Below are 26,849 nucleotides of genomic sequence, written 5' to 3' on the forward strand. Positions count from 1 at the left end.
TCAATGTTTACCAGATTAAAATTTTAAACAGAGGCATTTTTAAAACACTCATTCATTAACTCATTTTTAAAATAATAATAAGCCTATTGCGTGCTTATATAAGTAATACATTTTTATAAAAACTAACTATACTTTCCAAGACAAACCCCCACCAAAAAAAATGTAGTCGAAGCATGCCACTGTTCAGCAGTTTTGCAAACCTCTTTAATGCCTGGATGAAGAGAAGACAGCTGGATTCTCATTTCTGTTCTAGCCTTCAGTCTGTTGTGATGTGTTTGGTTGGAGCATATTAAGAAACTCTGGACTCCAGCACAGATGCAGTAAAAAAGGGAGGAGTATTTTAATAGCCTTTTCACTTAATTATGGATATTCTTACTTGATATTACATCAGAACGCTACGAGTAGCACTTTTATTGGGGGGGAGGGATAATGGTTAGTAAAGTTATGCAGGTTTCAGGTGTACAATTCTGTATCACATCATCTATATATCACACTGTGTGTTCACCACCCAGAGTCAGTTCTCCTTCCATCACCATATATTTGATCCCATTTACCCTCAAGTAGCAGTTTCTTAAAGATTAGTTGCCAGGGTCAGAACTAGGGGGAGCGAGCCCTCGGGGTGCAAACTCAAGGAGGCACTCATATTCGGGGGTATGCTCACGTTTGCACTTTGTTCCCTTCACCTAATACCATCCACGCTGCTTGAAGTGTGAACTTTGAAACAATAAACTTTTTGTACTCTATTGAATTAAAATTCATTCACCTGTGCTGTACATTGAATGTCTTTCGCCTGTGCATGATTTTGTAATTGTCTGGCCTGGGGTTTTCTTTTTACCCTCCTAACAAGCTCATAAATTAACTTGTTGCTGTTTCATGGACGCTGGCAAAAGACACGAGATTCCTGAGTCAGAGACAAAGGCCTTTATCACTCACAGCATGTTCCCACAGCAAGCGCCCTGAGCATCACTTTGTCTGTTGTGTCGCTTCACTTTGCCCCCCAATTCCCACAGAAGTGATGCAAGGGGCCCAGATACATGTTACACTCACAAGGGTCTTTTTTGCAGCTGAAGAGCACTGAGCTCAGAGATCCAACTGCTTTATATCAAGCAGTGAGCAAAGCTGCTTTGTCCTAGAGGGAGACAATGTCTCATCCCTCAAGGCCACTCACTACCAACACTTCTGAGAAACAGCTTGGATAAAAATAGTGTGAGTCTTGCATTCTTGGCACACCCAACAAGACTTGCAGGAGTAGGACAGAGCTACGGCGGAGGACTGTCCTAACAGAAACATGGTGCATGGTTACTTGAAAAATAATTGAATCACTGAGTCATGCAGATCTTCCAAATGTTGACACATTTCTTTAAACGGTATCAAAAAAAATCACATTCATTAATGTCACCAGAAAAGTCTTTAAATATTGAGAAACTATTAAACTCACAGTGGAGGGTACTCGTTTTCCAAGATTCTAATTTTCACTTGAAAGTTCCCATTTTTTTTATTGGCCACAAATACTATCAGTCATTCAGAATGTCTTCCAGATACCCAAGTCTCATTAACCAGAGTTTGTCTGTCAGTCGATGTTTCTAGTCCAGGGCTGTATGATCTCAGCCCTACCACTCACTCCCTCACTTCTCCAGACCCTCCAGCTTTCTTGCTGCACTTTAAGAGGGTACATTTCTGCTTCAGGGCCTTTGCACATGATTTTCCCTTATGCCAGGATTGCTTTTCTCCTAAGGGCTTCCTCCCCTAATGCATTCAAGTATTTATTTAAAAAGCACCTTCTCAGAGAGCCCTACCTTGACTACTTGGCCTATAGTAACCACCCCCACACATTCACTGTCTGCACTCAGTCTCCTTTATTTTCTCCTTAGTGTATATCATTTCTGGAAATTATATGATTTACTTTCCTGCTTATTTACTATCTGTGCATCCCTCCTCAGCATCACGACTTGAAGGCAGCCCTTAGTGGGAAGTCTCCAGCACCTAGGACAGCGCCTAGGCTCAAGAACTATTTACTAAATGGATGGAGAACACCTGCCACCAGCACTAGGCTCAAGGAGACAGAAATACATGACAGTTGCAACTTGTAAAATACTTGCAATTTACTTCATAGTTGCAAAAGAGTCTAATGACAATTAACTCTGAAAGTCTATGAGAAGTAGGTACAGAGAGGGAGCAATCAGTTGAATAGTCAAATAATCAAAAACTCAAATACCCATCAACAAATAAATGGGTAAATAAATTGGGATGTATGCATATAATGGAATACTATGAAGGGGGGTAGAGAGAGAGAGAGAGAGAGAGAGAGAGAGAGAGAGAGAGAGAAATATCATCAATAATATGGATGAATCTCACTATGATGAGTGAAAGACGCCAGTCACATGGGAAAGTACTGAAGGATTCCATTTACACAAAGGACAAGCACAGGCAAAACTCTGTTATGATAGAAATCACAACAGTGGTTACCCCTTGGGATAGAGGAGTGTATAGAGTAGCAAGGGACATGAGGGAGCCATCTAGAAATGGGATTTTATTTTAACCATATATGGTAAGTTGATAGACACAGAGACACCTGCCTTTGAAAGAAAAGTTTACTAGTTACAATTCCCAGGAGAAGGGGGCATGCCAGGCCGATGGGAAAGCACGAGGGTCAGTCAGGAGGCAGAAGGAGCCAAGAGAAAGCATGGCCAGAATAGTACTGTGGTTTCTGAGGGAAGAAATGAGAGCGGCAGGGAGGCAAGTCTAAGCAAGTTAGAATTGGACAGTATAAATAACTTCAGCAGGCTCTGGACAATGGCAGAGGTCTCTAGTTGTCTGGTACCTGGCACTGGGTGACTCGGGGCAGGGGGATAGTGGCCTGGTGTGACAGTTAGACAAAGGAGGACATTGGGAGCACAGCTGTGAATTGGTTGGTTTGCACATAAAAGTTGCCCGGGCTGGCAAGTTGGTCACTGTCCCTAGAAATTAGCTACCCTGGGAGGGGCACTCTCCCCCTATCCAGCAAAGCATCAGAAGATGTCAAAGCATCATAAAATACAGAAAATAAAAAACATGATTAATACAGGAGCCTTTGGGAATGCTGATAAGCTTCTCTATAGATGTGTAAAAGATTTGCTTAATATCAGTTGACTTTCTACACTTCGTTATATCTCAATTTTTCAAAAAATACAAACACAGAATTCGATTCTGTGTAAAGAAACGTAAAGACTAAGTTACCCACTAACTCTCTGCAGTCGCCACGCAGGCCCCTCATGCTCTTTCCAGTATCAGAATCTTCCTCCTCAGCCCAGACTTCAGTCCCAGGGAGCCAGGCTCCGTTCCACTCCCGCCTCAGGGCAGCTTGGCACATTCCTGCCACCTTCAGCATCACTCTCTCTCCAGCTGCCAGCTTAGAACTTAGCAGATTCTCCCTTTGACCTACTATTTCTTCTGAGGTTTCCTGTAGCAAAGCAAAAAGGAGGGGAAATGCACTCCAGGACGCTGCGCCCTCCCAGGCCACTGTCCCCACCACCACCGCCTTTCCCTCCACCCTCCTGGGATGCCTGGGGGCTCCGTCACCATTTCGTGGAAGCTACTCATTGAGTAGCATGGGTTTTTATCCCATTACTGGAAATGAGGCTTCTTGAGGCTAGAACTGCTCGCTAAGCACACAGGTACTGTTGGGTAAGCGTGGGAGCAGGAGTGGAGGCAGGCCGGCCACAATTAAGCCCAGCCTGAAGGCAGCCTGGGGCACAGGAAGGTGGCTTGGTGCTCGGCACACAGGCAGGAACACCTGGGGGACACCGACCGCCCAGAGGCTGGACTGGCAAGACCCACTCAGGTCAGACACAGATGCTCTTCCTCTTGGGCGATCATGTCGTCACAGGGGAGATGATGTCCTATCGAGCCCTTGCCTCTTCTTCCGAGGCCAGCACAGAGCGTGCTTGACACAGAATAGCAGGCAGTAATCTTTGTTGGTGGGGGAGGGGTTAGTGTGGGGGTCATCAAAGTCACAACTGAGAGGTCAGGGCACACTCCCTGGGGGCGTCCTATGATATAGCCCAGCTGAGCACTGCCCAGAGCGGAGAATCCAAAGGACACCTTCTGTGACACCATATTTCAAAATTTGAGTCCTTCCATCCTGGGACAAGCTCACCCAAGTGGCCACAGGGCTGCTTTCAGCTTGATTTGCAATGTTACTGTGAAATGCCTTGTTCAGAGGTGGTTCAGAGGTGGCCTGGCCAAGAACTGTCCGAGAGAGGTAGGCCCAGCCCAGATGGCCCACACAGGTGGGTGGCAGCCCGGGGAGCCGGCTCTGGCCCACTGTGGAGAGCCCTGGTGCAGGGGCTATGGCAGGAGCCTGCTAGGCCAGTCCCTCCTAGATCCTGGAAGGGAAGAGCCTAATTATAACAGCTCCTGGCCTGCAAGGCTCTCAGCCAGAGGAAGCCCAAGAGGAGGCTCGTACTGCCATATGGGCCTGCTCATTAGGCTGAGAGCGTGGTGTTTCTTATGCAAATGAGGGCAAATAAATCCATCAGAGAAATGTGAACAACAAACAGGAGCATGGACATGGACTTCAGGGTACTGGCTGGCAGGACAGAGAGAAGAGGGAGAGGGGCTGGAGAGACCCCAGCACTGCCCCGGCCACTCCCTGCCCAGGCGTTCTGGATTTGCTTGCCCAGGCCACCCAGGAGGGAAACTAAGGCCTCTGTGGCCACGTCCAAGGCCAGACACAAGGGACCAGGAGCTGGACAGGTTCACAACTGTCCTGTTCAGCTCAAGCGACCCCAGCATATAGCTGAGCACTGGCCAGATTTAGCTGCGGCCACAGGACCAAGGAACAGGCCACCAGGGCTAAGTCCATGTGACCAGTCCGTGGGAGGTAGGGCCTGTCCAGATATCCCAGACATGGCTCTTGCCCCAGGAAAGGCGTTCCTGCCCCATCTGACGACCAGTTCAGACCTATGGAGTGTCTTCAGACCCTCCCCTGCCCTACTCCCAGTGTCTCGCCCATCACTCAGTCCTGCCAGCTCTCTGTTAGTTATCTTCAGCAACCCCCCTGCTCTCATCGCCATCACCTCAGCCCTGCCCCAAGCAGTGGGCGTGTGCCTCTATGGACCTCACGCCCCAATACCACTGCCCAACATTTACCTTCTGAATGAGGCCTCATCTGACCACCCTTTTTAATACCAAACCTGCCTCCTCCTCCCCCTTGCTCTGCCTTTCTTTGTCCTTCCTATTCTAGCACCTTAGATAATTTACTCATTAATCACGTTCAGCATTTACCTTCTTTGTCCACTAAAATGCGAGTTCCATAAGGGCAGTGTGCTTGTCTGTGCCGAGCCCTGATGTATCCTGACTGCTTGAACTGCATTTGGACATCGCAGGGGCTCAGCATGTATTGTTTGAATGCGTAAACAATGCAGTGCCCCATGACCACCCTGTTTTGAACACGAGATGAGCACAGCTCTGGGTTTAACTAACTTCTGACATAAGATGGAGATTAATAGGGTGGGTATTTTCCAAGTGTCTTCTAGTCGAAAGTGGTTAACTTAAGATGACTTAACCAAACAAATATTTATTGGCTCATGTAACTTAAACATCTAAGAGTAACTAGCTGCAGGCATGGCTGGATCCAGATAAGCAAATCCTGTCATCATGATTTGGCCTCACTGTTGGCAGAGCCCCAGGCAAACTGTTCTTAGAGTGTGACCCCAATAGTTCAGACCAACTCCCTCCCCACCCCAAGTCCACAAGGCAGAGACTTTCTCTTAAAAAGAGTTCCAAAATTAGCTTGCTGGGCTGACTTGAATCAGATGCAAACCCCACCTCCCCACCCCTTGCCCCAAACCAATTGCCATTTCCAGGGAATGGAACACAGTGACCGGCCAGACCTGGAGTGCTGGGGTTGGCCTGAACTGTATGGACTCAGGTAGAGGAGGAGTGAGGTCTGCTACCAATGTAAAGGCCCTGGGTACAGGGCAGGCATGAGCAGCTATCCACCCAGGACCAGCTCCCAGGCAGCCTTGTGGATTCCAGCACTGACAGTGGTTGCCCTGTGGAGTGACCTGCCTCTCCCAGAAAACTTTAGCTCTCCTCTTGCCAACCCAGGCTTCAATCAGATGAGAAGTAACATGAGGAGGTCAACGTGTCAAAATACCCCTTTAGCCAGAGTCTAGCCTCATTGGCAATGCAGCTTCCTACACATTCTCCAGACCCCATTCTCCGCCAGCCCCCAAAACCAGAAGCCATCAAGTCAGGACTAAGAATGGTAGCCACCATGATCACCATCATGTAACATTGTTCTAGAACTAACTATAAGACCATGCAATCAGACATGAAAACAAAATACGAAGTTTACATATTCAAAAAGAGTAGGCAATAGTATCATTATTTGTAGACGGTATGATTATTAACCTGGAAAACTCAAGAGAACTGACTAACAGGCATTAAAAATAATAAGGTGATTTTGTGAGTTATAAAATTTATATCCAAAACAAAACTGATTTCTTATCATTTGTTATAGGAAATAAAAACAATACCAGCTAGATTATGTAACAAAAGAAACTCTTTCATCCACAAAAGGACAAAAAAAATTTTTTAACTAGGAATACACTCTATGAAAAAAATTATTAAATGACATTTTAAAAATACTTGAATAAATAGACATATTTTGTTCTTTAATACAATACTGGCACAAATTTAAAGATGTTCTACTGGGTTTGAGAGCATCCCCCCAAAACTCATGTCCTTCCCGAGACCTCAGAATGTGACTTCATTTGGAAATAATGTCTTTGCAGATGTAATTAGTTAAAATGGGCTCCTACTGAAGTAGTATGGGTCTTTAATCTAGGAAGACTGGTGACCTTATAAGAAGAGGAAAACAGACAAGAGAGACACGGGAAAAACAGAGCCAGAGACAGGAGTGATGCATCTACAAGTCAAGGAACACCAAGGATTGCTGGCCATACCAGTAGCCATGAAAGAGGCATGGACCAGATCCTCCCCTTGCACCTTCAGAGGGAGCATGGCCTTGCCAACACCTTGATCTTTGACTCTGGCCTCCAGAACTGTAAGAGAATAAATTTCTGTTGTTCTAAGCCACAGTTTGTGGGCATTTGTTATTGAAATCTTAGGAAACTAACACTGATGTCAATTCTCCCCCATATTAACTGTACTCATAAGCCTAATTCAATCCTAATTAAAGTCCTAGCAGGATTTGGTTAGGTTTGAGGTTTTGCTTGGTTTGGTTTGGCATTTTGCAGGGGAGAGGAGTGGGTTAGGATAATATTTTGTTCTAATTTTTTTCTTCTCATTGTTTTTGGAAGGGGAAAAGATTTAAAAGCCCATCTATCAGAATGAAAATAAAGTTATATCCAGGAAATTTCTGAAAAGTAACAGCAGGACCAGCACTCGCTCCCCGACATGATGAACTGTATGACAGCGCTGCCAAGAGGGAGGGGTCAGGGCAGCCGAGGGCGTGCAGAACTAGCGTAAGCACAAGGGGGATTCAGTACATGATAGAGAAGAACCATCAAATTAGTGGGCCAATATAGATCATTCAATAAATGTCCTGAGACGACTAGAAAGTTGCTCAGTTAAGAATAATACTAACAAAAATTAATGCCGGGTCATAGCTGTACTCTTTTTACTAAAATAAAATCCGAGTGGATCAAATATTTAAAGCCTAATGATTCAGAAATGTCCAATGTAAGATGGTGGGACATATTCACATCATATCTCCTACTACCAAAGTAGCTAAAAAATGGCAGGAGGAAGCAGCACTTCCCCCCTAGTGTGGGGAGAAGAATGATGCTCTTGGTGGACCATATACCTTGAGGATTTCTGGAAAACAGAAAGCAAATGAGATCCAACTTATAAGAGAAACTTGAGCAGACGAAGTTTCATGTTGGGGTGAGGATTTATTTTTCCCACCAAACCTCTTGGTGCTTCCCCAACACCCAAACATACCTGAGACCGGGGGCGTGTGCCCACGCAGTTACACTTAGAAAGATTTTCAGAGACAAAACCCAACATTCTAATATGGAAAACTATTATTAATCAGGTAAAATTTTCTGTTCATCTTATAAACCATCCTCCATTTGCAAATATTTTAGAAAACTGAAGCAAACTGGGGAAATCCTGAAATCCAACGGTTTTTATTCAAGAAAACCAATGTATAGAATATTTCCAACCTGTACAGGCCATTATGTAAAGCAAGGTGAAACTCACTGGTTTATGCCACACCCAGCACCACTTGCCATGGTTTGCTCACAGCTCTGTCCAAAAGAGGGGAAAAACTATCGGGATGCAGCCACTGCACGGACATCCCAAGAGAAAGGGACACGGAGGACACTGGATTCAGGCAAAGCCCACAGTCCCTTCTCCTGCTCTCCTCCTACACAAATACCTTTCAGACAGTCCTTGGGCTTTTTGTACATGGTCCTCCAAATACCTGCTCCCGCTAGGACTGCTTCTGCTGAAACGCAGTCATTGAGTCCTGCTGCTGTTCCGGAGCCGCGTGTGTCCTCTGAGATGGTTCCAGAGGCTGTGATGGATTTTCACTTCCTCAGCCCCTCTCAGGCAGCCTGCAAGAACAGACCGGCCCCGTGCAGGGAGCAGAACACACTGGCCTTCGCTGCACAGCTGGAGATGTGCTGCGCACGTTCTTGAGAAATGGAAGACGATGCAGAGGCCAGGCCCTATGTCCCAGTTCTCCGCAGCGTGGAAACCGCGACCGCGGGCAGTCAGCTAAGGAATAAACACAGCCATCACCATGCCCCCGGACATGGCCTGCGCCAAGCAAACCCACAGACATCTGCACCCCTTGTTACCAAATTTTAAAGCAACACTGAAGTTCCATTTTTACACCCACTAAATTAACAAAGAATAGGAAAGTTCAATGATACTGCTGGATGCTAGCAAGAGCGCAGTGAACTTGGTTCGCAGACGCATGCCTGGAGCTACAAGAGCAGGACCCTTCCCCCAGGAGGACTAGAGACCAATAAGTTCCCCTCAGCTACCCAAGTCACCTCTGTCACCTGCAACCTGACTAAAATGAGGACTGAACATAGAGATGCTTAGAGCATCTTTGCAAAAGTAGAGATAACCTCAGTGCTATATACCTGAAGCTGATATAGAATAATATTAAATGTGAACTACTACACACACACACACACACACACACACACACACACACACACACGGGGTGCCAAAAAATATATACACATTTTAAGAAAGGAAAAAACTCTATTAAAATTGTAATACTCAATATGTACAGATAACAAAAGATGAATACAAGGCAAGTGTATCACGGGATCATCAGGGAATATAGTCAATGGTACTGTGATAGCTATGTACAATGTCAGAAGGGTAGTAGATGGGGGGTTATCACTTTGTGAGGGGTGTAAATGTCTAATCATTCTGTTCTTATGTACACCTGAAAATAAATAAATAAATAAATATAGAGACAGCCTCAGCTTACCACACAAGATTTACTTTAAAAAAGATTTACGGGGGTGGCTGGTTAGCTCAGTTGGTTACAGCGCGAGCTCTGAACAACAAGGTTGCTGGTTTGATCCCCACATGGGCCAGTGGGCCAGTGACCTGCGCCCTCCACAACTGGATTGAAACAACTACTTGACTTGGAGCTGACGGGTCCTGGAAAAACACACTTAAAATAAATAAAAGTTGTTCTTTTTTTAAATTTACATCAGCACCACAGAACAGACGTGGCCTTAAAATGATATAGACCAAGTAGCATATATATTGAGTCATTATGTTGCACACCTAAAATTAATACAGCTATATGTCAATTAAATCTCAATGCAAAAATAATTTTTAAAACCCTTTTTAATTATCAGAAGAAATACACATAAAAAGAGAAAATGAATAAAACAGATCATATAGAATTTTTTTTAACTAAAAGTTAAATTACATGACAGAACTAAGACAAAACATACCTGTTTTGTGGGCTGGTACATGGATTCACACACAATCAAAAATGTTCCAAAAAACAACATCCACATACAAGAGATAACTAAAACAGAAAAACTCAGAAAGATGAAACATAAAAGTCTGAACAAGTTATATCATGGAAATGCAACAAAAAGAACACAGAAAGTATTGGATTCAAGGTAAAAAGATTAGTTAATACAAACAATGACACTTTGTTATGGTCAAAGGTGCAATTCTCAACATAGATATTGAAATCTATACAACAAATAACGTAACATCAATTTTCATAAGCAAAAATTGCCAAAGAGATAAAGAATAATAGACACATTAATATTAAAACCTTATGTTTGTGCTCACTCCGGCAGCACATATACTAAAATTGGAATGATACAGAGATTAGCATGGCCCCTGCGCAAAGATGACACACAAATTTGTGAAGCGTTCCATATTTTTGTGATTGTTCTGAAGACAGAGTGACTCTAACCACTGTGAGAAGCCCAAATAAAATTGATCCCCTCAAAAAAAAATAAAAAAATAAAAAACCTTATGTTCACATCTCTTTTCCATGACAATGCAAGGAAACAAAAATAAAGATAAATAAATAAAATAAATATAAAAACTTAAAGCATCTTCCCACTCCTCAAAAAAAAAGAATCTTCCCACTCCTCAAAAAAAAAGAAAAACACTCCTCAAGATACATACACACACACACACACACACACACACACACTAGCAATATGAGAACACATGTGACAGACACTTACAGAAAAGAAGACCTCAGAATGAGACCTATCTCATCCTTCCAAATAGTATATAAGAAGTAGCCGCGGTTCTGGGCAAGCCTGTGCTCTCGGGACGGCCAGTTGGCTCAGTTGGTTAGAGCGCAGTGCTCATAACACCCAGGTCACCGGTTCGATTCCCACATGGGCCAGTGAGCTGCGCCCACCACAACTACATTGAAAATGACTCCACAACTAAATTGAAAACCAATGACTTGATTGGAGCTGAGTTGCTCCCTCCACAGCTATATTGTAAAAAACGGTGACTTGACTAGCAGCTGATGGGTCCTGGAAAAACACACTGTTCCTCAATATTCCCCAATAAAAATTAAAAAAAAAAAAAAAAGAATGTGCCCTCTGGCTAGTCTTTATTCAGCCTTTGCTCTAGGCCAGGCCCAGTGCTAAGTGACTTGCATCTTAGCACTTAATATTCACGCTGGCTCTCAGGTCCTTGTGTTTTGCTAATGAGGATCCTCAAGCAGCAGGAAATTCAGTAACTTGACCTTGACTCGGACCCCTGAGGTGGCAGGACTCTAAGGAGGCATTGCATTTGTTGGTTTGTTTTCAAATTCCATTTTTGAGTTTTTCCATTGTCTTTTCCAACTGAAATAAAATCAATGAGAAATCTGTCAGAGGATTAGCACCTGAGTTCCCCTCTAGGAAACCTACCCCACCCCTCCCGCCACCCCTGAGCCCACCCCTCTGTCCCCTGTCCTGTCCAGGACACTGCCTCTGCCCATCACTATGGTGAATGTCCATCCTGTCTCTGCATCCCCTGCACCCGGCACAAGGCCAGGCCACACTGGGTAGAGTCATTATTAGGTAATTAGCAAGAGTAAGGGTGGGGGACAGAGGCCATTCTCATTGCAGGACCTCCCTCCTTCCCCAGGGCCCCCCAGGGGGTCTCTCGATGGTCCTTCTCCCCACTCCCAACATTGATCAGGCCTTCCACGTGGCTCTCGAGTCCAATTCCTCTTTCCCACTGGTGCCTGACACCCACTGCCCTGTCCAGCCCTGGCTTCAGCTACACACACTCCGTTCTGGAACCATCTGTCATCTTGCCACTCTCCCGTTCATGTTTTTCACTGGCTCACCGTGGCCTTCAAAGAAAATCCAGGCACCACAGCTTGTGTTCTCCAGCCCAGGCCCACTGCTCACACTATCCGCTGCCACCATCACACCAAAAGTTCCAAGTCCCCTTACAGTGCTGTTCCCAGGCCCAGGATGCCCTTCCCACTGCCTAGTGAATTATTTTTCTTTAACAACAGTTTTATTCAGGTATAGTTCACGTATCATAAAATTCACCCTTTTAAGGTGTATAATTCAATGGTTTTTAGTATATTCAGAGTTGTGCAACCATTACCACCATCAGTTTTAGAACATTTTACTTACCCTCCCCCCAAAAAACCATACCCATTAGCTTTCACCCCCTTATCCCATCCCCGACCCTAGGCAACCATAATCTACTTTCTGTTGTTATAACTTTGCTTCTTCTGATCATTTCATATCAATGGAATCATATAACTGGTTTTTTTACTGATTTCGTTCACTTAGCACGATGTTTTCAATGCTTATCCATGCCGTCCCATGTATCAGTACTTTATGTTTTTAATGACAGATAATAGTCTATTGTATGAATGTACCACTTTTGTTCGGTTCATCAGTTGATGAATTTGAAGTTGTTTCCACTTTTGAGCTACTGTGAACAATGCTGCTATGAACATTTGTGTACTAGTTTTTGTGTGAACATGTTTTTATTTTTGTTGGGTGTATATCCCTAGCAGTTGAATTGCTGGGCCATGTGGTAATGTCTTCCCAAATGGCTGCGCTATTTACATTCCCTCCAGCATGTATGAGGGTTCCAATTTCTCCACATTGTTGTTATTTGACATTTTGATTCTAGCCATGCTACTGAGTATGAAGTGGTTCTCATTGTGGTTTTGATTCACATTTTCATGATAGCTAATGATGTTGAGCATCTTGTTATGTGCTTATCAGTCATTTGTATACCTTCTCTTAAAAATGTATATTCCAGTTATTTGCCCACTTTTTCATTGAGTTATTTTTTCTTAATGAATTGTAAGATTTCTTTATATATTCTAGATACAAGTCCTTTGATGGTGTCCTTCAAAACACGAAAGTTCTTAATTTTGACAAAGTCCAATTTATCTATTTGTTCCTTTTGCTGCCTGTGCTTTTAGATCCTGTTTATGTGTTATAGGTCTAGTCAGATTTTCTCTTTCTTCTTGAGTCAGTTTCAGCAGTTTGTCTCCTAGGAATCTGTTCATTTTATTTATTTAATTTGTTGGCAAATAGTTGTTCATAGTATTCCTTTATAGTCTTTTTATGCCTGTAATATTGATAGTATTATTCCCTCTTTTGCCTTATTTATCTTCTAAAATCCGCTATTACTGAATGAGTTCACCGCTTTCCCAACACACACACACACACACACACACACACACACACACACACACACCTTCCTCCAATGTTCTTCTGTGGTCATTGCCTACCTCAGTCATGCTGTAACTGGCGCCTTGTCACTCCATGTCACATATCAGGAGGCTGTGAGCCCTTCAAAGGTCAAGACCTTCCCACTCATCTCTGAGTGCCCAGCCTCCAGGGCAGGCAGGCTGGACTGTCACTGAACTGGTCGAGCCTGCTGGCATCAACAAAAGTAGTGTTCTTGGCTTTCTCTGGCAGAGCCTAAGAGGCAGAGAGTGGGAGTAGAGAAAGCAGGAATGAGGGAAAGTGAGGTGAAAACTGGTAAGGGGGCACTTTTCCAAATGTGAGTAGCCCCCTGAGCCCTCCTATAGGATGACAAATTCTTTCTAGACCATGTGAATTAACGACTAAGGAAGGCTCTGGGGGCAACATTACACTATTAATGTGCTTTGTGTAGCTCTCTTTCTTTCTCCTGAGGTATTTGTCGTGGGGGACTTAGCAGATAAGGTTTGAAAGTTAAAACCAGTTCCCACTCACGCAGTCCCGAGGGCTTCTGGACGCTATCGGCAGCCATCTGAGTCTGTAATAAACACCGCAGGCTGAACAAAGCCTGGCAGGGCTGTTTCGTCAGGGCTGGGGAGAGTTTACGGGGTCCCTTTGCTAATTAAAATTCATTCTTCCAGGCAGCTGTGATCTCTGGTGTCTTATGCACCTGAAAAATACATCTTGACATTTAAGCCAAACTCGCTGGGATGGGCTAGTAGCAGTAATAAGCCACAAATTCCAATCAGAATGAAAATGCTAAATTCTATGTTGGGGCTTGATTTGAAGGGCAAGGACACCCAAACTCCTAAGGTTTGTCATTAATCCAGCAACACCCAGAGGAACCACCCCTCTCCCCGTCGTTGCGATGACAGGGCCATCAACCCAAGGCCACTGCCCACTCCTGAAATTTGAGGCTGTGATAACAATACACCACCTTTTGGCCCTGGACGACTGGGGATGCTGTTGTGGGCCAGCCAGTGTCTGCACGACAGACAGGTCACAAATGCCCGGGGCCACAGCAGGTCAGGAGGCTGGGTGAGCAGAGCTCCAGCGCTGCTCCACGCTCAGCCCCAAGCCCACGGCGGCACCAGCCACCACCTCTGCCAAGGGTCCCCGGGACCCCGAACAGGGTCCAAGAGCCTGGGAGGAGAGGGGAGTTTCCGGCTTGCTGTCGGATCTCTGCTCCCAGGCGTTTCTATCCTGGGACCCTGGCCTTTCAGCCACCCACACAACAGGAAGTTCCCAAGGCCCCCTCCCAGATACACAGGAGACAGCACCCACAGCAGGGCAGGGATGCTCTGGAAGTGCAGCAGGGCTCTTCTGTCTGTGAAGGCCAAGGCCGTGCACTTCTGACCGAGGTGGATTTGAAGGGTGTCTGAAGTATAGGCCCCCAATATACTTCCCCTTCATGCCTTTGCAGGTACAGCTGCTAAATGCCCCTCCCCATGTGCCGCAGACCACGACCACACCCTTCATGGTGCCTCCCCTCCCCTGCACTCCACCAACCACAGGAGCTCAAACATATTCTCTCTGTGGTCCCCTGATGCAGACATCTGGATGGTGTGCTCCCCTGATCTACAAGGTAAAGAACGCAGTGTTGGCTCATGGGGTGGGACTGAGATCAGTAGTAAGCGGAGCTTTGCCCTGGAGGAGAGGAAGACCACCACAGGCCTCTTGGTCATTTTGGGCCCAGAGGACGTGAGGAGCTGAGGTGGTCTTCCCAGGTGGGAAGGCTGTTCAAGAAAACGCTATCTTTGTTCTTTTTGCTTCCTCTAGGAGGTCACCAAAGAAGGGGACAGAGTCAGGGCAGATCCAGGAACAGGGCAGGCAGCAACATCAACAGAGAGGGATGCTGGACCAGAGACCCTGAGACACCCCAACACTGGTCCAATCATGCTGCTTCCTACTCCATGCTCTGGGTCCCTTGTCACCTGCCACCAAGGGTTTTCGTTTTGTTAATACAAATGTACTATTAACAAAATAAAATTCATCTTAAAAATATGTGCTGAAGCATGAGGCAAGAGTATCCCAAGCTGGCCACCAAGACTGGTTACCACCCTGGGAACCAGCAGGCATGTCCGGAAAGGCTGTGGGCAGGTGTGGTCAGAGACTCCCAGGCTGAGTCAATGCAGCCACTGCAATTAGCAGAAAGCAGGATGAAATGGCTAACTTTTAGGGTGGTCACTGCTGGGGGAGCTTCCTACACCCTCTACTTACTATTCTCTTTAACTCAAGACATTCTGAGTCGTGGTGGAGGCCGATGCAGGGAACTGACACAGCAGAAGACTGTGCAGTCTGCCGGGAGTGCCAGCGCAGCCCCTTTCCTCTCCTCTGTTGCCATGTTTGGGTTGGACCCGAGGCTGTAGGGACTGCTAGGTTTAGAAGTCCCTGGCAAAACATTTGCTGGCTTTATTGTTAGGCATCCCATATTTTTTTGTTGCTTTGGTAAATGGATTTTTTTCATTGTTTTTTGGAGCATAGAAAGGCAATTGATTTTTATTGATTGATTATATATCCAGCAAGTTGCTGGACTACATTACTAATTCCAGTCATCTGTCTGTAAACTTGGGGGTGGGGGGTTCCATTTATACAATTGTATCATCAGACAAGATTACTACTTGATTTCCTTTTTTCTAATACTTATTATGTCAAATTTCTTTTTCTTCTTTCTCTGCGCTGTGTGAGACCTCCAGGACAATAATGGATGGAAACAGCACTGGGTATCTGATCTGTTTCTGACTGACTAAGGACTGTTTCTATCATTTCACCCTCACGGGCAACATTTGTTATAGATTGTTAATATATACCCTCTTCTAGTCCTAATTTGCCAAGAGTTTGGTTTCTCTTTAAATCATGTGTGGCTTTTGAATTTTATCAAATTCTTTTTCTGCACTTATTGAGAGTATCATCTGCCGCTTTCTCCCCTTGCCTATTAATAATGTGTTGAATTCACAAGCAGACTTCCTAATGTTAAATCAACATTGAGTTTCTGGAACATTGCAACCTTGGCATCAACTGTCTATATTTTTTATATATATTGTTTGAATGCAGTTTGCTGATATTTTACTTAGAAGGTTTGCCTCCATGTCCAGGAGTAGATTGGCCTATAATCTACTTTTCTCCTTATTTTCTTGCCTAGTTTTAGTATCTGGGTTATTTTAGTAGTATAAAATGAGTTGGGAAGTATTTCCTCTTTTTTCAGATTTATTATAAGACTGAAATGGTCATCTCCTTTAAAGTTTCTTAACCTTACCTCAGTCTGTTGTTTCCTTTATGAAATATTGTTTACTACTAATGATTTCGTTTCTTTATATATTGGACAATTCACTCAGGTATTTTATTTCTCCTAGAGTCAATTTTGTTGAATTGTATTTTCTAGATGTTTCTACATAGTTTTGGATTTAAGGGTATCAAGTCATCCATATTATTTTTCTGCTATCTTTGCTGTAACTTGAGTATATCTTCTTTTCATTCCTTACAGTTTTGTGTGTGTATGTGCACCTTTTTTTCCAGCTTTATTGAGGTATATTTCATATACCATAAAATTCACCATTTCAAGTGTACAGTTCAGTGGTTTTTAGCGCATTCACAGAGTTGTGCAACCATCACCACCGTCTAATGTTAGATCATTTTCGACATCCTTAGAAGAAACCCCATCTAAGTCATTCCCCATCTCTGCTACCCCCTTACCACCTGAATTGGCTTTTAATATATATTGGCTTTTAATATCCAGATTTTGAATTTTATATCTTTGCATTGATTCAAAAATCAAAATTGCATTAAAAGGTACTCATATAAAATAGGTATAAAAATATACACAGAGAATTCTAACTCCCACCCCTCCCTATAGGTTGCTACCTTTTCATTAGTTTCTGTGTATATTTTTTCTGTATTTCTTTATGCAAACACAAGGAAAGGAAAATATAGTTATTCCTGTTTTCCACCCTTTCCTTACAGAAGGATATAATTTACACAGTGTTCTGAACCTTCCTGTTTTACTCACTATATCAGACAGCACGTCTTCATTCTTTCTTGCAGTGGTGGCTCATGTTTATTTAAACAGTTCCCTCTTGACAGGCCCTTGGCCTCTCTCCAGTCTTTTGCCATTACAAACAATGCCGTGGTGTACAGTCTTGTCCACAGGTCACATCAGACCTGTGCAGAGCTATCTGTGGAATAGATTCCCAGAGGTGGGATTGCTGGGTCCAGGGATAAATGCACTTCAATTTTTTATAAGCAATTAATGCCAAGCTGTTCTCCCTACAGGTTGTACAATTTTGCATTCTTCACAACCAAACCTATTTCCTTACAGCCACCCCAAATATGTCCTTCCAGATTTTGAATTTTTACCAATCTGATTTGTAAGAAATGTTGTCTACGGGTAGTTTAATTTGCACTTTTCCCTGAGAGTGAGGTTGAGCATCTCTTCATGTTTAAGGACCATTTGTATTTTTTTCTCTATAAACTATTTCTCTCCTTTGCTGATTTTTTCATTGGCTTCTTGGTCTTTTTCATACAAAAGAAAAAGCTCTATTTAAATTATTTCTGTGTGTGATATTGTAGTTTATAATAAGAAATATATCTTTGGTCTTCCTCCAATGTTCCTGGCAAGGAGCTCCTAAAACCCTTAGAATTTCCTGAGTGATGAGAGCTACAAAGGTGTCTTTTATTGTTAATGAGGTGACTTTTGGACGCACCTGAGGATGGGGCCTGGTTGCCAGGAGAACCAACTTGTGTGTGTGTGTGTGTGTGTGTGTGTGTGTGTTTCTGTGTGTGTGAAAATGAGTGTATGTGTGAGAACATTCAGTCCCACCCCTGACCTCCAGGGAGGGGAGAGGAGCCCGAGGGTGGATCAATTGCCAATGGTTAATGATTTCATCAGTCGTGCCTATGTAAGGAAGCCTCCATAACACCCAAAAGGAGGTCTGGAGAGCTTCCAGGTTGGTGAACACGTGGAGATTTGGGGGCAGTGGCGCACTCAGAGAGAGCTTGGAAGCTCTATGCCCTTTCTTCATGCATTTCTTCATCCAGTAAGTAACATGTTTCTCTGAGTTCTGTGAGCCACTCTAGCAAATTAATCAAACCAGAGGAGGGGGTTGTGGGAACTTCCAATCTCTAGCTGGTGGGTCAGAAGCACAGACAACAGCCTGGACTTGTGACTTGCGACTGAAGTGGGTTGAGGGTGGGGACGGGCCGGTCTTGTGGGACTGAGCCCTTTACCTGGGGAATCTGATGCTCTCTCCAAGTAGATAGTGTTAGAATTGAGTTGAACTGTAGGACACCCAGCTGGTGTCAGAATTGCTTACTTGGTGGTGTAGATAAAACCCCCTCATTGGAATTAGTGATGAGAACCCTTAGTACCGTATGTAACAAACCGTTCCAATACGTAGTGGCTTAAAAGAACAATGATTTTTGATTCCTCAGGATTCTGTGGGTTGAATGGGCTCAGCTGGGTGGTTCTTCTCCAGCTGCCACTCGGCTGCATTTGGCTGGCATTAGGGCTGAGCTAGACAGTCCGAGAAGACTTCATTCACTTGCCCAGCACCTTAGTGCTCCCTATGCCAGCTCTTCAAGTGGCGAGCTTGGGCTTCTTCACAATACATACGTATGGGGTTCTTGGGGAAGTTAGCCTTTTTGCACGGTGGCTGCTTTTCAAGAGGGAGGAAACGGAAGCTGCCAGTTCTGTTAAGGCCTGGATTCAGAAGTCCTAGGGCATCATTTCTGCATTAATCATAGAAAGTCACAGGCCAGCCCAGGTTCAAGGGATGGGAAGTAGACTCTACTCTGGATCAGAGAAGTGGTGTGTGGTACAGGGAAGGGAAGAGCTGGCGGCAGCCATCTGTCAAGACCATCTGCCATTTACATCTATATTAGATAGATTATTCCTTTGTGAAATTAGAAGTATTTTTGCCAGTTTGTCATTTGCCCTTTGACTTTGCTTATGTTTGTGTGCGTGTGGGTGGGGGGGTTGGGGGGTATTTTAACTTTTCATTTTGAAACAACCACAGAATCACAGGAAGTTGCAAGGACAATACAGAGAGGCTGTCTTGTACCCATCACTCAGTTTCTCCCAATGATAACATCTTACATAACAATGGTGCAATATCAAAACCAGGAAACTTGGCGTTGGTACAAGGTGTGTCATTTTATCACATGTAGAGAGTCCTGTAACCACAACCATGGTCAAGACACAGAACTCATCAATCACCGAAGGGTTTTTCCCCAGAGCTTCTCCTTTAGTCATACGCACCACCCTCTCTCTGCCATACCTAACCCCTTGCAACCACTAATCAGTTTCCGGTTTCTGCAGGGGTTGAATGTGGCCTCCAAAAAAGATATATCCAAATTCTAACCCCCAGAATCTTTGAATATGACCTGAGTTGAGAAAGGGGTCTTTGCAGCTGTAATTAAAGTCCCAGCTGTCTGGTATTTGTCAGCCTTCTGGAGCACTGTCCGGTATCTCTCTGCTTTCTGTCCCTGTGTTTACCACTGCTTCCTGGAGGCAGATACCACTGTTGCTGCCCCTTAGGTGTCCTTGTAAGAGAAACATACAAAGACACAGAGGACAAGGCAATGTAAAGACAGAGGCAGGAATTGGAGTTAGGTGTCGAAAAGCCGAAGAATGCCAAGGATACCTGGCACACCAGAAGCTAAGAAAGAGGCATTTGCCCTCAGAGCCTCCAGAAGGAGCCAACCCTGCTAACACCTTAATTTCAGATTCTGACCTCCAGAACAGTGAAACACAGCTTTCTATTGTTTTCAGTCATTTGTTCTGGCAGCCATAGGAAACCAATATAATCTCTGTAATTCTGACATCTTGAGAATGGCTTTTTTCACTCGGCATAATTCCCTGGAGAGCCTCCAAGTTGTTCCGTGTAAAATAGTCCATTGCCTAGTATGGCATACCACGGTTTACGTAACCGTTCATTTCCTGGGGGACATCTTGGTCATTTCCAATATTTGGCTGCTGTGAATAAAGCTGGTCTGAACAATTTCGTATGGGCTTGTCTGTGGACATCAGTTTTCATTTCTCTGGGATCCATGCCCAGGAGTGCAATTGCTAGGTCATGTGGTAAGTATATGTTCAGTGTTATAGGAAACCACCCAATTGTTTTCCAGGGTGGCTGTGCCATTTCACACCACCCCCCCCCCCCGCAATGTGTGTGATCCGGTTTCTCTGCGTCCTCACCCGCATTTGGCATCGTCACTGTTTTTATTTTAGCTGCTCTAATAGCTGCACAGTGGCATCTCACTGTGTTCTCGTTTGCATGCCTTTCCCTGTTGTCTAGCGATGGTGCACTCCTTTCCATGGACTGATTGGCCATTAGTCTGTTTTCTTTGGTGAAATGTCTCATCGGATCTTTTGCCAATTTTCCAATTGAAGTTTTCACTGTTGAATTTCAGGCTACTTTACATATTCTAGATATCAATGCTTTGTCAAATGTATATGGTTTACAAATATTTTCTTCCAGTCCATAGTTTGTTCTTTCATTTTCTTAACAGGGCTTTTCACAGAGCAAAGTTTTTAATTTTGATGAAGTCCAATGTATCAATTTTTTTCTGGATTGTGCTTTTAGTGTCATGTCTGAAAAATCTTTACCAAGATCTAGGTCCTGAAGATTTTCTCATGTTATCTTCTCAAACTTTTATACTTTTACATTTTACACTTAAATCTATAATCCATTTTGAGTTAATTTTTGTGTAAATTGTAAAGTTTAGGTCAAAGTACATTTTTTACCTATGGATGTCCAATCGTTCCAGCACCATTTGTTGAAAATACTATCTTTCCTCCATCTAATTATTTTGGCACCATTGTCAGAAATCAGTTGGGCATATTTGTTTGGGGCTATTTATGAATTCTCTATTCTGTTCCATTTATCCCTCCACAAATAATCAATACCACACTGTCTTGATTATTATAGCTATCACAAGTCTTAGAATCAGGCAGTGATTCCTCCTACTTTATTCTTCTCTCTCCAAGTTGTTTTAACTATCCTAGTTCCTTTTCCTTGCCATGTAAATTTAAGAATAATATTGTCTGTATCCACAAAGAAATCTTGCTGAGATTTTGATAGCAATTGTGTTAAACCTATATATCAATTGGGGGAGAATTGACATCTCTATACTATCTTGAATCTTCTAGTTCAAGAACCGGTGTGTCTCTCCATTTATTTAGATTCTCTTTGATATCTTTCAGCAGCATTTTGTCGTTTTCAACATATAAATACTACATGTTTTGTTTGATTTACACCTAAGTATTTCTTTTCTTAAGCAATTGTAAATGATACTGAATTTTAATTTTGACATCCAACTGTTCATTGATAGTATATAGAAATGTATTTGATTTTGTATTCTCTAACCTTGCTGAACTCACCTATTAACTATAGGAATTTTTTGTAGATTTCTAGGGATTTCCTATGTAGACCATACAGGGATTTCCTATGTAGACCTTACAGGGTCTTCCTTTTCTTGACTTAATACACCAGCTAGAATGTCCAGTACAATGTTGAATAGCAATAGTGAAAGCAGACACCCTTGCCTCTTTACTGATCTTAGGAAAAAACATCCAATCTTCCCCCTAAGTATGATATTAGCTATAGATGTTTTAGTAGATGTATCAAGTTGAGGAAGTTCTCCTCTATTCCTAGTTACCTGAAAGTTTTTAACATGAGTAAATGTTGAAATTTGTTAAATAACTTTTTCTACATCAATTGATAGGATCATGTGATTTTTCTTCTCTAGTTTAATAATATGGCAGATTATATTGGTTGGTTTTTTTTCTTTTTTTATGATTTCATATTACTTTTATTCCTGTTTCTTAAAAAAGAAAATAAAAAGCATTTCTAAAAACCTGTGTTTAATAAATAATTGATGTTCTTCATATTACCACTAAAATTTAAAACTACAGGTCCAGATTAATCATGTTTAAAAAAAATTTTTGTTTACTATTTTTCAATTACAGTTCACATTCAATATTATGTTAGTTTTAGGTGTATAGCATAGTAGTTAGATATTTATATAACTTACAAAGTGATCCCCCCATAAGTCTTGCAGCCACCTGACATCATATACATATAATTATTATAGTATTATTGATTATATTCCTTATGCTATACCTTACATGTGCCTATTCTGTAACTACCAATTTGTACTTCTTAATTCCTTCACTGTATTCACCCAGCCCACCAATGCCGCTCCCACCCAGTAAGGATCAGTTTGTTCTCTGTATCTATGAGTCTGTTTCTATTTTGTTTATTCATTTATTTTGTTTTTTAGATTCCACATATAAGTGAAATCATGGTATGTGTCTTTCTCTGTCTGACTTATTTCACTTAGCATAATACCCTCTACGTCCATCCATGTTGTCTCCAACAGAGAGATTCTTTCATTCTTTTTCATGGCCAAGTAATATTCCATTGTATATATGCCCACTTCTTTATCCATTTGTCTTTTGATTGGAGCATTTAATCCATTTACATTTAAAGTAATTATGGATAGGCATGTAGTTATTGCCATTTTAATTGTTTTCTGATTGTTTTTGTAATTCTTCTGTTTTTTTCTTATTCTCTTGCTCTCTTTTTTATGTTTCTGTAATGTTGTGTTTGGATTCCTTTCTCTTTATTTCTTGCATATCTCTTGTCGATTTTTGGTTTGTGGTTACCATCCAACTTTATATTTTTCCAAAAAACTACCCAACACCACAGTTGCTGCTATTTGATGTATAGATATTTATAATTATTATATCTTTGTTGTGAATTGTAGCCTTCTGCACCATAAAATGCTCTTCTTTGGCTCATTTAATACTTTTTATCTAAATTCTATCTTTTCTAATATCAAGAGTTCAACCTCTAATTTTGGGGGGAGTTGGAAGTGTTATCTGGTATGCGTTTGCCTATTCTTTTATTTTTAACTCTTCTGAATCTTTGTATTAGGTTTCTCTCTAGTATATGACATAAAGTTTGATTTTACTTTATGATCTAATCCAAAAACCTCTTCCTTCTAAAGATGAGTTAAACATTTATATTTATTAATATGCAATATTTTTTCTTAGTTCTGCCATATAATGTTGTACTTACTTTTTAATATACTAGGGGTGCCAAAAATATGTATTCAAGTGGACACGTTGGTCAGTGTTGCTCAAGCAGTAGTTCGCCATAATCAGAAGTGTCTGGGTGCTGATGGGAACCACTCTGAGCACCTCTTGTAATTGCAGAAGTCACACGTGACTTGTATTCATCTTTTGTTATTGGAATATATTGCATATTACAATTTTAATATTTTTTCCTTTCTTAAAATCTGTATACATTTTTTTTTGTTCCCTCTGTATGTTTAATCATTTTAGTATGTAATCTGTCTTCTTTGCTTATTTTGTTATTGTTCTAATTTTGGCAAGGCTTGTATTTTTATTGCAGTGATTACTAAAATTTTTATATGCATAAGATTACATGTTAAATCTTTATATAACAACTCTCGCCCTCTCTTTTTTTAAAGGGTGTTCATTGTTTCCCTACTATGAACAGCAATCAATAAATAAATAAGTAACTTCTGGCTTCCTCCTCACCACCCCCCTCTCTCGTCTACATCTCAATTTTAGGCATTAGTGTTTTCTTTCTTTACCTCTGTTTTCTTTATCTTTGTTTACCTTTGACCTCTTAAATATGCTTAAAATTCCAACACCTGATTTGTTAGTTTTAAAGTTATCTTTTAACTCTATTGCATATAAGGCAATCAGCAAATGTATTCAATTTTCTACTCTCTTTACCTGTTTTTCTCCCATTTTTGTAAGTTGACTATATCTACATTGCCAGGACATACAAAATTTACGTTCTACTCTGTTGTCCCTTGTGCCCAACTTTTAGTATTGGCTCTATAATTGCACATATCCACTGCTCCATCAGACATTTTGCTAAAATTTTCTGTCATCCCTTGCTTAATTGAATCTTGTCCAAGAGATTCCTCAGCAAATGTTCATGGGAACCACGTGGTTGATGTTCTTAAATATTTAAAAATTGTCTGTAGCCTTCACACAGTTTAGCTTACTGGGATATGCCTTGGCTCACATTTTTCTTTTATTGGCTATCTTTGGCTGTTACTCCACTGTCTCTTGACTCTGCATGTTGATGTGGATCAGTGTTCTGCAAACCTGATCTGACTTTTTTTCCCTCAAGGAATAGTTTAGCCTGACTGTACAAAAGTCTTTATCTTTAAAGTCCAATCATTTTCTAGGACATGTATCAGTGTTGACGTTCTGTGTCAATTTCCTCTGGAATACAGTGTGCTCATTCAACATATAGATTAAAAATCTTTGTTTCAGAAAAGCTTTCTTAAATTATATTTTATATGTTTGTTTTGATTCACTCTTTTGGTTTCTTCTTTGTAGACTCCAATTATACATGTATTGGGTCTTTCTGACCTGTTTTCTCTAACTATCTTTTTCTCGTTTAAAGGATCACTTTTTTAATTTAATTTTTGTATTTTGGCTAAAATATATTTAACAGGGGGCCAGCCCGGTGGCTCAGGTGGTTAGAGCTCCGTGCTCCTAATTCCCACATGGGCCAGTGGGTTCTCAACCACAAGGTTGCCGGTTCAATTCCTCGAGTCCCCCAAGGGATGGTGGGCAGCACCCCCTGCAACTAAGATTGAACACGGCACCTTGAGCTGAGCTGCCGCTGAGCTCCCAGATGGCTCAGTTGGTTGGAGTGCGTCCTCTCAACCACAAAGTTGACAGTGAACGGCACTCTCCACAACTAAGATTGACACACTGTTCCCCAATAAAGTCCTGTTCCCCTTCCCCAATAAAAATCTTTAAAAAAAAAAAAACTATATATATATAACATAAAAGTTACCATCTTAACCATTTTAAGTGTACAGTTCAGTGGCATTAAGCACATTCATATTGTTGTGCATCACCACTATCCATCTCCAGAACATTTTCATCATCCCCAATCTGAAACTCTACCCATTAAATACCAACTCCCCACTCCCTTCTGCTCCGAGCCCCTTGTAATGACCCTTCTACTGTCTGTCTCTAGGAAATTGACTATTCCAGGTACCTCATATGAGTGGAATCGTGCAGTATTTATCCTTCCTTTTGTGTCTGGTTTATTTCACTTAGCATGTCTTCAAGGTTCATTCATGTTGTTACATTATCAGAATTTCCTTCCTTTGTATGGATATACCCATACTTTGTGCATCCATTCATCCATTGATGAACACTTGGGATGTTTCCACCTTTGAGCTATTGTGAATAATGCTGCTATGAACATTGGTGTACAAATATCTGTTCAAGTTCCTTCTTTCAGTTCTTTTGTATATATACTCAGAAATGGAATTGCTGGATCAAATAGTAATGCCATGTTTAAATTTGGAGGGAACTGCCCTAATATTTTCCACAGTGGCTGCACTATTTTATATTCCCACCAGCAATGAACAAGGGTTCCATTTTCTCCACATCCACACCAACATTTGTTGTTACTTGCTTTTTTGATAATAGGAATCCTAATGAGTGTGAAGTGATATCTCATTCTGAGTTTTATTTGCATTTTCCTAATGATTGGTGATATTGACTATCTTTCATATGCTTACTGGCCATTTATATATCTTCTTTGAAAAACTGTCTATTCAAGTCCTTTGCCTATTTTTGAATTAGGGTTTTTTTGTTTGTTTGTTTGTTTGTCTGTTTTTTGTCATTTTAGGAGTTCTCCATATATTCTGGATATCAATTCCTTATCAGATAGGTGATTTTAAAATATTTTCTCCCTCCCATTCCTTGTATTACCTTTTTACTTTGCTGAAAATATCTTTTGATGCACAGTTTTTAATTATTTTTCATCTTGATAGCCTCTTTAATATACTTCAAGTTTGAATATTTTATCCCAGTAAAGAAATTAAAATTTGCTTCTAATTTTTTTTCAGAATCATTGATTCCTTTTAGAGAAATAAGATCCATAATTCCAAGTGGTTAACCAAAACTCCCAAACAAATGATTTTTCTTTAAAATTTAGATGTAATTAACATATAGCATTATTTTAGTTTCAGGTGTACAACATAATGATCCTATATTTGTATGTATTGCAAAATGATCACCACAGTAGTCTAGTTAACATCCAGCACCATGCACACTTACAAATATTTATCTTGCCATGAAAACTTTTAAGATCTACTCTCTTAGCAACTTTCAAATATACAATACAGTATTATTTACTTTAGTCACCATGCTTTACGTTCCATCCCCAGAAGTTTTTAATTTTGATCAAATCTAATTTGTTTATTTTTTCTTTTGTTGACTGTTACTCTGGTATCATACCCAAGAAATCATTGCCAAATCCAATATTATAAAGCTTTCCTTCTATGTATTCGTCTAAGCATTTCATAGTTTTAGCTCTTACATTTAGGTCTTTGATCCATTGTGACTTAATTTTTGTATATGATGTTACATAAGGGTCCAACATCATTCTTTTGCATGTGGATATTCAGTTTTCTCAGCACCATTTCCCAGCATCATTAAAAAGACTGTTGTTTTCCCATAGAATGGTCTTGGCAACATTGTCAAAAATAATTTTTTAAAGAATCAAATCATGAATTCATAAAAATATAAAATAAATACATTAAATATTTTGCTTAACTCATTGATTAATGGTAAAA

At 41.6% G+C, this 26,849-nt stretch overlaps 1 non-coding gene across 1 annotated transcript; it reads left to right on the forward strand.

Annotated features, from left to right (window-relative positions):
* Nucleotides 1–10,285: 10,285 nt before the first annotated feature.
* Nucleotides 10,286–10,389, forward strand: LOC117017141 (U6 spliceosomal RNA). The gene has a single exon (XR_004422018.1). It is a non-coding gene; the product is annotated as a U6 spliceosomal RNA (small nuclear RNA).
* Nucleotides 10,390–26,849: the final 16,460 nt, after the last annotated feature.

This window comes from Rhinolophus ferrumequinum, chromosome 24, assembly GCF_004115265.2.
Source record: "Rhinolophus ferrumequinum isolate MPI-CBG mRhiFer1 chromosome 24, mRhiFer1_v1.p, whole genome shotgun sequence".
Classification (NCBI taxonomy): domain Eukaryota; kingdom Metazoa; phylum Chordata; class Mammalia; order Chiroptera; family Rhinolophidae; genus Rhinolophus; species Rhinolophus ferrumequinum.